At 44.1% G+C, this 12,977-nt stretch overlaps 1 pseudogene across 1 annotated transcript; it reads left to right on the top strand.

The window, feature by feature from the left end:
- The first annotated feature begins 561 nt into the window (after nucleotides 1-561).
- LOC144770267 (small ribosomal subunit protein uS3 pseudogene) lies at nucleotides 562-1,436 on the top strand (annotated as a pseudogene). The gene has a single exon (XR_013598852.1). The product of XR_013598852.1 is annotated as a small ribosomal subunit protein uS3 pseudogene (transcript).
- Nucleotides 1,437-12,977: the final 11,541 nt, after the last annotated feature.

The raw sequence follows: 12,977 nt of genomic DNA, 5'->3' as shown, positions 1-12,977 counted from the left end.
CGGTAATGACAGCACTTCCTCTCCCCAGCCCTGTCAAGTATGACACATCTTGGGCTGTGTTCAAGCATTTGACAGGTTTCCCGCATCACTCCAAGGACTCAAGATTGTCACGCAATCAGGGATATCAGCACGTTTGATCTCACAGTGCCTTGTGTGTGCTGGGAAGCTAATTTCCTAAATCGGTAGTTGGAAGTTATACAGTATTGTGTAGCCTGGCCAGCTGATGCCATTGTTTCTCCATCCAGTAAAATGTATCTTACTTATTTATTTGTGAGTTTTATACAGCACAAACTAGACCCGAAGGTATCAGAGCGCTTTACAGAGTAAGAAGAACAACAAAAACATGAGGGACGCACCGTCTCTTGCAGTGGCAAGCTGTACTGTGCTCAGTACATTTAAACAGACAACTGTATTTGAAGATACAGGTGGCCCTTGAAAGAGTTATTGGGGACCAAGTGGTGTTGCAGGAGTTCGATGAGGTATTTCATGAGGTCGTTTTCATCCTAGTAGTCACAGCCAAGATGACAAATCTGTCCCTTTGAAAAGTGAAGGCCCTGGCCCTTTCCCTTCAGCGTCGCTGTGCAAGATGGCGGTCCAAATTTCCAAGAAGAGGAAGTTTGTTGCTGATGGCATCTTCAAAGCAGAGTTGAATGAGTTCTTGACTCGTGAGCTGGCTAAAGATGGCTACTCTGGGGTGGAAGTCAGAGTTACACCAACAAGAACTGAAATAATCATCCTTGCCACCAGGACCCAGAATGTTCTGGGTGAGAAGGGTCGTCGTATCCGTGAACTGACTGCTGTTGTTCAGAAGAGGTTTGGCTTTCCTGAGGGTAGTGTGGAGCTCTATGCTGAGAAAGTGGCTACAAGAGGTCTGTGTGCCATCGCCCAAGCGGAGTCTCTGCGTTACAAACTTCTGGGAGGCTTAGCGGTGCGTAGAGCTTGCTATGGCGTCCTGCGTTTCATCATGGAGAGTGGCTCCAAGGGTTGCGAGGTGGTGGTCTCTGGTAAACTTCGAGGCCAGAGAGCCAAGTCCATGAAGTTTGTGGATGGCTTGATGATCCACAGTGGAGATCCTGTCAACTATTATGTTGATACTGCAGTCCGCCACGTGCTGCTCAGGCAAGGTGTGCTTGGGATCAAAGTGAAAATTATGCTGCCATGGGACCCAAGTGGCAAGATTGGGCCCAAGAAGCCACTGCCTGACCATGTCAGCATTGTGGAACCCAAGGATGAGATCCTCCCAACAACTCCCATGTCTGAGCAGAAAGGAGGCAAACCAGAACAGCCACCACAACAGCCGCAGCAACCACCAGCCATGCCTCAGCCAGTTCCTACAGCCTAAATGGGTCACGGTGCACCTGAGATGTCTGGATACAGAGCTGTAAAAAAATAAATATGAAAGACCAAAAAAAAAAAAAAAAAAAAAAAAAAGAAAAGTGAAGGCCCTGTTGAGTGGCTGCGTGCAGTGTTGTGGTCAGTAAACCTGCCAGCCTCTGCAATACTGTTTGGCCTTTTGGTGTTATTTGTTTTCTCAAGTTCTCCCCTTTGATAAAAGTAAATCTGTTTTCCCCAAACAGAAAATAATTGCAGGCAGGAGAACTGGTTTGGTGTGGCTTCCTTTTCAAGTACCTGTCTATGCAGTTTTGCCGACACAGCCTTTGTGTAGTGTGATGCTCCTCACAGCAGGGTAGTCTCCAGCCTGAAGCACCTGCAACAGAAGCACAAAGATGTGTGCATTATCTGTGCCTGGCTATGAACAGCCACAAAGAAAGTGATCAGAAAAGAGAAAAAAAGGTGGTTCTACCTAGAAGACCCTTCTCATTCTGAACTACAGACTGTCGCCCCTTTAACCCGTTCCGCGCTGCTCAAATTTTCCCGCTGTACGGGGGTTTTTATTGAGTGGGCGGGATTCGGCCGGCCGTCGTCAGCACACGCCCACCGTGACGTCGAACGGCCAGGGGCCGTCCGAAGCACACAAGGGGTTAACCCACACCATCTACCAAATGGACCATGCCGCTAACAGCCCCAATCAAATGTTATAGGGTCCTTGTCTCCTTTGTCCTCACTTCACTGAGTCGCAGATGGTGTACATGGGCATTAGGGGAGGAGTCCAACTATTCAGGAGGGGAAAGAGAAGCGAGGTGGGAATGTACCAGCACCAATGCTGCATAAGAGCAGGCTGCTCCGGTTTAAGTTAGGCTCTTTTGTGTGATTCTAACTACGCATGTGCTAGGTGGCTGTCTCCTTCGCCCTTCAGGCACAAACCGTTGTAGTTTTGTCATGTGTGGGCGCAGCCTTGTTCTAGGCATTTTACTATTGTTTGTCTCTGGACGTTCTTTTTGTGGCCCACAGCAGAGTCACAAGAGCTCAAACTACTTTCAAGAGCTATGGGCAGGGCAGGGCGAGCTGGCACTGTCAAGGTGGGAGAGGGTGGCCCTTGCAGGCTGGGCATGGGCAGTGTGCTCCACCTGTCCTCACATTTGCCTTCATTTGCTATTAAAGTTGCGAAGGAGTAGTGAGGAACTGCTGCCTGTGTATGCTTCTGCCTGATAAGGTTCACACGCGTGGCAGTACAGATGGATCTATCCGTTCCTGGCTGGAGGCACTCATGCAGGGGTGTGTTCCTCTTCTCACAGTCTTGTCTGCTCCTGTGTGGTTTGCATTTGGCATTTTTGTACACATGCCACTCATCTATTACTGTGCTGAGCTAGGATCTTCGCTTCTATGTGACTACAGCATGGAGCGCAGCACCGGGGGTGACACTGTTCTGAGCTGCTGCAGTCATAGAGTAGTGTCACCCCCTAGTGCTGGGCCATGTGATGCAGTCATTTGGCAGCAGGGAGTCTGATTGCACCAGAGTGATGGGGAAGAATAGTGCTGATATGTCTGCATCCCTGTCTACGTTTGCCTCGTGTGCATGTGGGTGTTTGTGTATAAATGTGTGTGCACGTCTCCATGTGTGTGTATCTGTATCATGAGAGGGAGTACTGTGCTCGTAAAAGTGCGTGTGTGTGTCTGCAAAGGGTAAGCTAGTTTGCAAATTAACAGGGAGAGGCGCGGCAATGGTCTTTCATGGCTCTAAGAGCCCCAACACGATCTGAGCTATAAAACGGTGGATATATAAATCGTGCAGCAAACTAAGTATGATAACGTCTCTTTAAAGTTCAGAAGCATGTTCCTTTAACATGCAGAAACATTTCATCAAATTGCTGCGAATTACATGTTTTAAAAGTGGTCGTTTTAAAAAATTAACTTAGAAACAGTCATGCTCTCCCCTCCTCCTGCACCCGCATGCAGAAGCCATTAGTAAAACAAGAGGCAAGTCAATTATTTGTTCCCTCTATGTGGCCTGGGTAATTATACATCGAGCAACAGTACAGTCCATTAAATCAAATAGAATAGGTGTTTGTACAGCACCTTACTTGAACTCCTGTGTTTCATGGTGCTTTAATATGGAATAATGAAAAAAAAAGAAAAGTAAAATAAAACAATTGCGTAGGATCACACAATTTGGTTCAGCGGGAAAGCCGGGATTGAGCATACGTTTACCTATTTCACACTGTGCAATTTAGCCACTAGTTGGATATTTCTTTCTATCTCACCTCGAAGGTCACTGATTTGTCTTCAGTTATTGGCACAAGAGGTTAGTGAGTGGGTGAGAGGCAGAAGGCACCTAAAGATTTGGCTCATTTTGGGTTCAAGCTGAGCTCAAACCGGGCATCTCGCTACAGACTTCAGTGGCTCGTTACCTCTAGAGTCTGATGCAGTTTGTATAACAACAATTGCACCCCATCACTTTCTAAAGCCACCAGATGCCACTGCTTCACTGTTGAGGCCTCCTCCCTCCTGCAGCCTGACACACTTCCACTGTCTATGAAAACATCACCCCCCAACATGTGCACAGGAACAGGCCCGGGACATTCAAGATGGATCCCACATGCCATCATATCACTGCTTCACTTATACATACAATGCATATACTACAATAGCCACATTCAAAAACATGCACAACATATACTTGGGTGGGATTAAATGAAAAAACTGGGTATAAATCTGACTGTGCATTGGCGAGACAATCTCAACCAGGGCCAAATAACACATTTTTATTGAGTGAGTGAAAACTTTTAATTTACCGAATAGTGAGAGATCTTTAAATTAGACTTTTTTTCTGTTCCAACTCCCCTTGTGCACCATAAAAACCCTGGACCAAGGTTGGTGTACTCCAGGCTATCTTTAACCCCTTCCATGCTGCCGTCGGCCATTGTCCGATGGCAACGCTACCTCGCTGGTGCTGCCGTCGGCCAATGGAGAGCAGTCCTAGGCTTGCCAAACAATGTTCTAGGGCTCTTAAGAATTAAAAGATGTGTACACCTGAAATCACATGTTTATGCTGTCTGCCCAGAATATGGACCACTATGTATCATTTTATTTCTTTCTACTGCGCGCATTCTCCGACTGCTAGCTATCTCAGTCAAACTTCTACATTGTTCGTGAGTTCACGTGACTAATTGCAGTAACCAATAATAACCACTAGATTAGCCACTAACCTTGGGTTCCAGAGTAGCATGCTACTCACCATAAAACGCTTCAACACATCAGGAGTAATAAACGATAGATGAATCCAATTAGAATGCATTTACACACGTGCTTGGCTAGACACGTCTTGTGGCTGGGGCGTAGCTGTGCTTTTAGATGTACACAAAGGTTGGAACATAACACATTTCCTGATTGCTGTGAGTCACTATATAAGGCACTCCAAACAGGAGACGATCAGCTCTGCCCTGAAGTATCATGATTTCATTTAGACGCCTTCAGATAGTCTGGGTTTAGCTTATGGTTGAAGTCTGCATCTAGCGGTCCCCAGACCCAACATAGGGCCCCATTATGATGTAGGCTGGAACGGCTCTGACCGTCGGTCGGAGCCCTCCAGCCCGTACCGTATATGCACGTTTGGATTCCTTTATGACCGACTCATTTCGATGGGGTCGATCGGAAGGCAATCCAAATTGGTTTTCCGAATGGCTTCAGAAGGGCTCGGAGAGCCCATCCGCCATTTGGGAACCCTGCAGTAATCCCTTGGCCGGCTCTTTCTGGCCGAGGGATTCCGATGGCAGCTTCCCACTGCCTTTCTATGCCAGCCTTTCCTACACAGAAAGGCATTGGGAAGCTGTCTTTGGGGGCCCCCAGCAAGGCCCCCATGGGTGAAAGGCTGCAGCCTAGGGGGCACCTATCGTTCACTCCTGTTAATCCCTGCTCCAGTGGCAGGCATCATGAGGTGCCTGCCTCGGGGTGCAGGGATGAACTACATCTCTGCTCTTCACAATGATAGCATGTATTCCTTTCGGAATGTATGCTCCCATTGCGAAGAATAGGCATGCCCTAATTCCTGGGCTGGAACCTACGACAGTAGGTCATTCGGTTCCAGTTCCAAACCGTTGCCGGACATTCACATTGGGTTCATCTGATTTGAAAAAAGGCACTGGAATGTTTCAGAAAGTAAAAGTGTCGATAATAGGATAAGGCTCTCTTGCAGAATCGGTATTCTCGTTGTCCCTTGGTGTCACTTTGCCTCACAAGGTCAGACAATGAAAAAAAGCCGCTTCTCAGACCTTCTGCTATTTCTAGCACTTGAGCTGCAAGACAACTGTGTGTCACGTGCTTTTATGAATGTGAAACGAATCTTCTGACTCTGAGTCATAGTCAGTGCATATATAATTCAGGCAAAGAATGGATACTTTCACTTCGAGTTTAGTTGAGCTAACTTAACCCTTTAGAACTGGGAAACAATCCAATCACTTGCTGCGTATTCAAATGTGCTAGTCAAACAGTCTTAAAGAAAAATCTTTATTTTTAAACATAAGACCATTAATTTACTTTTGCTCTTTCTTTGAATGGGAGAACCCTGTTGGAAAGAGGAATGCTTTGCCTAGATTTAGCTAAGGGAAATGCTTTGCTTATGATTAGCTAATGCGCATCTTTCTCACTAATTCTGGACAATGAGGTATGCAGTTCTAAACCATGACGATATGTGTTTATTATAATAGATGCTTTCTCTGGAGCCCTTTACCCACATGTTTACTTGAGTTTGTTACCCTGGCACGCGCAACAACATTGGCAGCAACTCAACCAAGCCAGCAATGTTGATTTATTTATTTGCAAATATACGCAACACGCATTGAACGTGTAAAAGTATTAAAAGGAACATTGTTACTCCTAAAAGCAGCATTCATGCACCCATGCGAAAAAAAATCAAATAAATAACCTGGTTGAAAGTCAGAAGAGTCAGTTGGCTGACATGGACTGACCTATTGCCCTATGCAGAATAATGAAAAGCAAAATATGAATGGAATGGGACTTGAACAAACTAATGGGCGACGAGCAGCATTTTTATTTTGAATTTTTTTATAAATCGCAGTGTGGCAAGCTAGCTAAACCTGCCTCCATGCCAGACCTACAAATAAATGGGCACATGTTTTAATTTGATTTGAACGAGGGCACAGCAAAGATCTGTCATTAAATATGTGGAAGTCTGAGAACGGCCATGCTATGAAACAACATTTCTTCTTTTGAGGTCAGTATAAAATACATTTATTGTAAGCAGAGAAGTAGCTCTTCTGGGACTAAGCAGCTTTGAGTGAGTGAACTGACGGAGATGGAGAATCCGGATCCTCCTCACACAGACCGACCTGCTCCCTCCCAGCAGCCTAACATTGCCTGTCCAATGTGACATGAATCATGTCACTGCTCCCATGCATTCCATGATGACCGGATATTGCTATATAGACCTCCCGTCCATCCACAACTAAATATTCTATGAGTTGCCCAGGCCCCGAGGTTGTTTGAATGGGACATCTTCTCATTTTTAATTTTTTTTAAATTTATTTATTTAATGCGATTTTATATAGCGCGAACTTTACCTGAAGGTGTCAGAGCGCTTTACATAAGAACCAGTTGCAAAACATAAGGACTTAGGATTACATGCGTTACATAAAAGATACACACAGAAACAAATTGCAAATGTACAAGATGTAAAGTCACACAAAGAAGAGACTGGTGATTATAGTTATTTCTATATACATAGGGAAGGGATATGAATGGATATACTCTAAGCGTCACATAGGAATGGTAGAGAGTACAAATGTCTACTGCATATACTAGTGATTAGAGTTATCTCTATATACATAGGGAAGGGATACAAATGGATATACTCTAAGAGTCACATAGGAATGGTAGAGAGTACAAGGGTCTACTACATATACTAGTGATTAGAGTTATCTCTATATACATAGGGAAGGGATATGAATGGATATACTCTAAGTGTCACATAGGAATGGTAGAGAGTACAAACGTCTACTGCATATACTAGTGATTAGAGTTATCTCTATATACATAGGGAAGCGATATGAATGGATATACTCTAAGTGTCACATAGGAATGGTAGAGAGTACACACGTCTACTACATATACTAGTGATTAGAGTTATCTCTATATACATAGGGAAGGGATATGAACGGATATACTCTAAGAGTCACATAGGAATGGTAGATAGTACAACGGTCTACTGCATATACTAGTGATTAGAGTTATCTCTATATACATCGGGAAGGGATATGACCGGATCTACTCTAAGAGTCACATAGAAATGGTAGAGAGTACATAGGTCTACTGCATATACTAGTGATTATAGTGCTCACCATTTACAGCAAAGCAGAGTTCCATTAAGTGGGGTCTGAAGGGGGGATGCAGTCACAGCACCAAGGGAGGGACAGAGAAGGGCAGGAAAGTGAGACAAACGAGAGAGGGAAGCAGATAGTAACGAGTAAGACAGCGAGGAGTGTGTCAGAGGCAACAGGAGAGACAATAAAAAGGTCGCTAGGACAGAGGGGGAGGTCAGAGAACGCTAAAATGGCGGAGGAGAAAGGTAGAAGAAGAAGCGATTCATATAAGAAAATGGAAAATGGCGAGGAGCACAAAGGTCCAAGTCCGAGAGTCCAGGAAGAGGGCTGCCATAGCCAGCAAGTCCGGATAGCCAGCAAGTCCGGGGGAGGGGGCGGGAGAAAGGCAGTCCGCAAGTCACAGCCTCTTTGTCCATGAGGAGCTGGGGCAAAGGAGTTCAATCCGGAGGCATGGTGGGATGTTGTCGTCGGGTTGCTGGGATACAGCCCAGAATTCAGCATTCAGCTGGAATGCATGGCTGAAGGGAGAGGAACAGTGTTCAGCACTGCTGTGTCATACTCTGGCAGCCTGTCAATCATATCTGCCATGACCCTTAGTTAATAGCCTTACGAACTCACTACTCTACGTAATTTACATGGGCCATTTTACTGCTAACATCCCTTTTCAGCTACTGCATTTTTATCAAATCAAACAAAAATGCCTACATATACAAGTTTATTTAATTGTATCTGTTATGATATCACTGCTCTGATGCATACATCAGAAATATTAACCAGTAGAATATGCTTCTCAAAATCTGGGATTATAAAAATAGAATTAAAAAAAACTCACTGAGTAGTGGCCTCTTGATGTAGCCGCACCACTTAATCCACATAAAGCCTTCTGGGCCCATCGTCCAGATGATATTGATTAAAAATGCAAATCGTGGGATATATTATGGATGACATCCTTCCAGACAATATTTAAAGACTTATTACGAGTCCGCCCCAGACACCATTGCGAAATCAGGACCGCAGCATTACAATGCGACCGCACGTACTCCCATTTGTCTATGGGAGCTGGTGCTGCGGCCGTACAACGGCCATAGCTCAAGCTCCCATAGAGAAATGGGAGAATCTGTTCATCCCTGCACTGCGTGGCAGGCACCTCAAGGTGCATGCCACACGGTGCAGGGATTGACAGAAGGGCACCTATGGTGCCTCCTCGGCCCCAACCGGAGACCGCAGGGTTAGGGGGACCCTGCTGGGGGCCCCCAAAGTCGCTTTCTGACAGGCTTTCCATGACGGAAAGCCCGACATGGAAAGCCTTTTGGAAACCAACATTGTAATCCTACGGAGGAAACACCATCCATAGGGGCTACAGGCAAACCTCTGACTGGAATCCAGCCGGAATACCCGTCCTGTTTCGCTTTTGACCGCCTGCATCGTAATGCAGCGGTCGAAAGTGAAAGCAGCAATGAGACTCGTCAAGCCTCTGACGAAGCCATTACTGTGTACCAACAAAAGCTCAACTTAATTTTTAGTGTGAGGTTGAATCCATGTGTACAATGTACATCATGGTGTTGTCACCAACTCTTGCTTTTAACAAGGCAGTCTTACCACTTAAGTCTAGATATCAAAGTGTTAATAATCTTACAATATTCATATCTGCATAACCCGTCCTGTTACAACGGTAAACACCCATTACAACGCATTTTTTACAACGCACTACCATTACAACGGAACTTTTACAACGCAAATACTATTACAACGCATTTATTTACAACGCATGTTTTTACAACGCAGGTACTTTTACAACGCATACCATTACAACGTAAGTATTGGTAAGTATATAATTATATTTAAAATGTTATATGTTAGGTTTTTTTTAAAGGGGTATTTTTAGGGTTCAGGGTCAGTTTTGGGTTTTTGGGTAAAGGGGTATTTTTAGGGTTCAGGGTCAGTTTTGGGTTTCTGGGTAAAGGGGTATTTTTAGGGTTCAGGGTCAGTTTTGGGTTTTTGGGTAAAAGGGTATTTTTAGGGTTCAGGGTCAGTTTTGGGTTTTTGGGTAAAGGGGTATTTTTAGGGTTCAGGGTCAGTTTTGGGTTTTTGGGTAAAGGGGTATTTTTAGGGTTCAGGGTCAGTTTTCAGTTTTTGGGTAAAGGGGTATTTTTAGGGTTTAGGGTCAGTTTTCAGTTTTTGGGTAAAGGGGTATTTTTAGGGTTCAGGGTCAGTTTTCAGTTTTTGGGTAAAGGGGTATTTTTAGGGTTTAGGGTCAGTTTTCAGTTTTTGGGTAAAGGGGTATTTTTAGGGTTCAGGGTCAGTTTTCAGTTTTTGGGTAAAGGGGTATTTTTAGGGTTCAGGGTCAGTTTTCAGTTTTTGGGTAAAGGGGTATTTTTAGGGTTTAGGGTCAGTTTTCAGTTTTTGGGTAAAGGGGTATTTTTTGGGTTCAGGGTCAGTTTTGGGTTTTTGGGTAAAAGGGTATTTTTAGGGTTCAGGGTCAGTTTTGGGAATTTTAGATAAAGGGGTACAAGAAAAAAATAAAATAAAAATAAATATAAATTAAATTAATTAAATAAAATTAAATTAAATTAAATTAAATACAATTACATTAAATAAAAATAATTTTAAATAATATACAATTAAAAAAATTATATATACTTACCAATACTTACGTTCTAATGGTATGCGTTGTAAAGGTACCTGCGTTGTAAAAAAATGCGTTGTAAATACATGCGTTGTAATAGTATTTGCGTTGTAAAAGTCCCGTTGTAACGGTATGCGTTGTAAAAGTATGCGTTTTAACGTCATACATCCGTTACAACTACCTACCTTTTAATCTTCCAGATCACCTTCGTAGATACCGGAGTCTCCCACCATTAGCTATGGAGAAAGATATTATTTTAATGCATTACTGATTACTGTGAAGCGTAACAACGTTTTATCGTCCACCTGTTGGAATCCAGAGTTGTGTCAGCTCCTGCAAACTGCACATGTCTTATAAGTATATACACTTTTTTGTAAACATATTACATCAAGTTTAAGCAGATTGAAGACAGTCTGATGCTGCCTTAAATGGTTCTGATAGTTAAACATATGTGGTTTGCCCGCATAATCCCTAAGTGGCAGGGCTACAAATATAAGAAACAAAAGATGGAGAATGAAACCTCCAAATATCACTGAGTCAAAAGTTAACTTGAAAATTCAATATATTACACAATGCACCGACTACCGTATTCATCCTACTACAAAAAATCACATATAAAGAACTCTGATCAAAAAATAATTTATTGTTAAAACATTATCTATTGAAAATTATTGGAAATTAGAACCCTCAGTCGTTGCCATGTAGATAATTATGCTATCGATCTCTTTGACATATTCAGCAAATCTATTCCATATACAGGGGGATATGTCAACACTCCATTCAGCATGCTTTTATGAACCATATGGTGGTTATCGCAATTCTTCAGGCCTTTACTCCACTTGAAGGTAGTCCCATCAGCAAAGGAGTATCGGGTAAAATGTCCTTTAGTGCCACCTACTGCTATTCTAATCTAAGGATATTTTTACTTCATAGGGCTCCTTACACTGAAAGTCGACGTGTGTCGGACAAAGTGATTTAAAGGCCTCCTCAGGACTGAGGAAGTCAAAGTAATCAGTATCATAAAACCCAGCTGCTATAGAGCAAGTATATCACTTTTGCACATTTCCACAAATACATTATTAATCTCATGAGGAAAATGTGGAGGGGCAAATTAAACGAGGGGTAATGGGCATCATTCAATAATTCCCATTAACAACGTAGAGCCCGATTGTTGGGTTGCCTTCTTCGAAGCCCAATTTAAGAACACTAATACTAACAAGGCACCCGTTCCCCTTCCTATCTTCCCAGAAACACCTCTGCTCTTTAGTACAAAAGAGGTTGAGGCAGTTTTGAAGGTTATTCCCAGTGGCAAGGCTCCTGGGCCTGATTGTATTCCGGCGGATTTATTCAAGCAGGACCCTGACTTATGGATTCCCTACATTACGAACCTTATTAATGGGATAGCAAGGGGAGCGCCGATTCCATCATTTTGGTGCGGCGCGGAAATTATCCCCATCTATAAGAAGGGCGATCGTTCTGCTCCGGCCAACTACAAGCCCATAAGCCTTATCGATGCCCTCCAGGAAGTTGTAGCGAGAATCATCTTGGGTAGGATCCAGCTTTGAATGGACGATGAGTGCATCCTCTCCCCGTTACAGGCTGGGTTTCGTGCCCATATGGGGACACTGGATCAAGCTTTTAGATTCGTTATGCTCTACTGGAAGGAGGTTCTGATAGGTAAGGGCATGATTTTTGCTGCATTCGTGGATTTAAAATCTGCGTTTGATTTAGTCCCACGATCTAAACTATGGGATGTCCTGCTGATCCTGGGAATGCCCAAAGAACTGGTAGCTCTGGTGGTCAGGCTTCACAGGTCTAACTTCGCACAAGTCCGTTGGAGAAAGCCAGGGGAGGTTACTGACAAATTTACAGTGGGAAAGGGTGTCCGGCAAGGCTGCGGGCTGGCCCCCACATTGTTTTCTCTTTTTATCAATGGGGTGGTGCGGTATTTTGATAACCAACCAACGGATGCACCCATGCTAGCAGGCCAAAGAGTCCCCCTGCTCATGTTCGCGGACGATACGCTGATTTTATCCAAAACGAGACAGGGCTTCAACTAGCACTGTCTCGTTTTGAGGAGTTCTGCCGCGACCACGAACTGGTAGTTAACATTGAGAAGACAAAGTTTATGGTTCTTCATGGAGCTAGGCCCGTATCTTCAAGAGTTTTCATGAGCGGGAAACTCTTGGAGCAAACCAATGTCTTCACCCACCTGGGAGTTACCTTTGGCGATAGACTGAGTTGGTCTCCTCAGCTGAAATTGTTGGTATTGAAGCATTCCCAATTAGCTGGGGCCCTGCTAAAGGAACATTGCTTACCGATTACTAAACCCATTGTTCCAGTTGTCAAAATGTACACCACAAAAATCATCCCCGCTATTCTGTACGGGGCAGAGACATGTGGTGCGTGTAACCTGTACCAGTTAGCACATGCCTAGAACAAATTTCTGAGATCAATTGTGGGCCTCCCCAAATCACCTCCTCGGATCCCCCTTCTGCTAGACCTCGGTTGCCAGCCAATCGAGGATATTGCCCGGTTTAGGATGCTGGTGTTTTGGAGAAGACTCTGGATTACTCCCGAACTTCTCTTATTCGCCAGGGGCTTGATTGAAGTTAGGGGGTTGGATAAGGCTAATAAAATCGTATGGTTAAGCAGCATCAAATCCCCAGGATGGG

Source organism: Lissotriton helveticus, chromosome 7, assembly GCF_964261635.1.
Source record: "Lissotriton helveticus chromosome 7, aLisHel1.1, whole genome shotgun sequence".
NCBI classification, from domain to species: Eukaryota; Metazoa; Chordata; class Amphibia; order Caudata; family Salamandridae; genus Lissotriton; species Lissotriton helveticus.
Note: the sequence above shows the minus strand (reverse complement) of the source record. Positions and strands in the feature narration are given on the sequence as shown.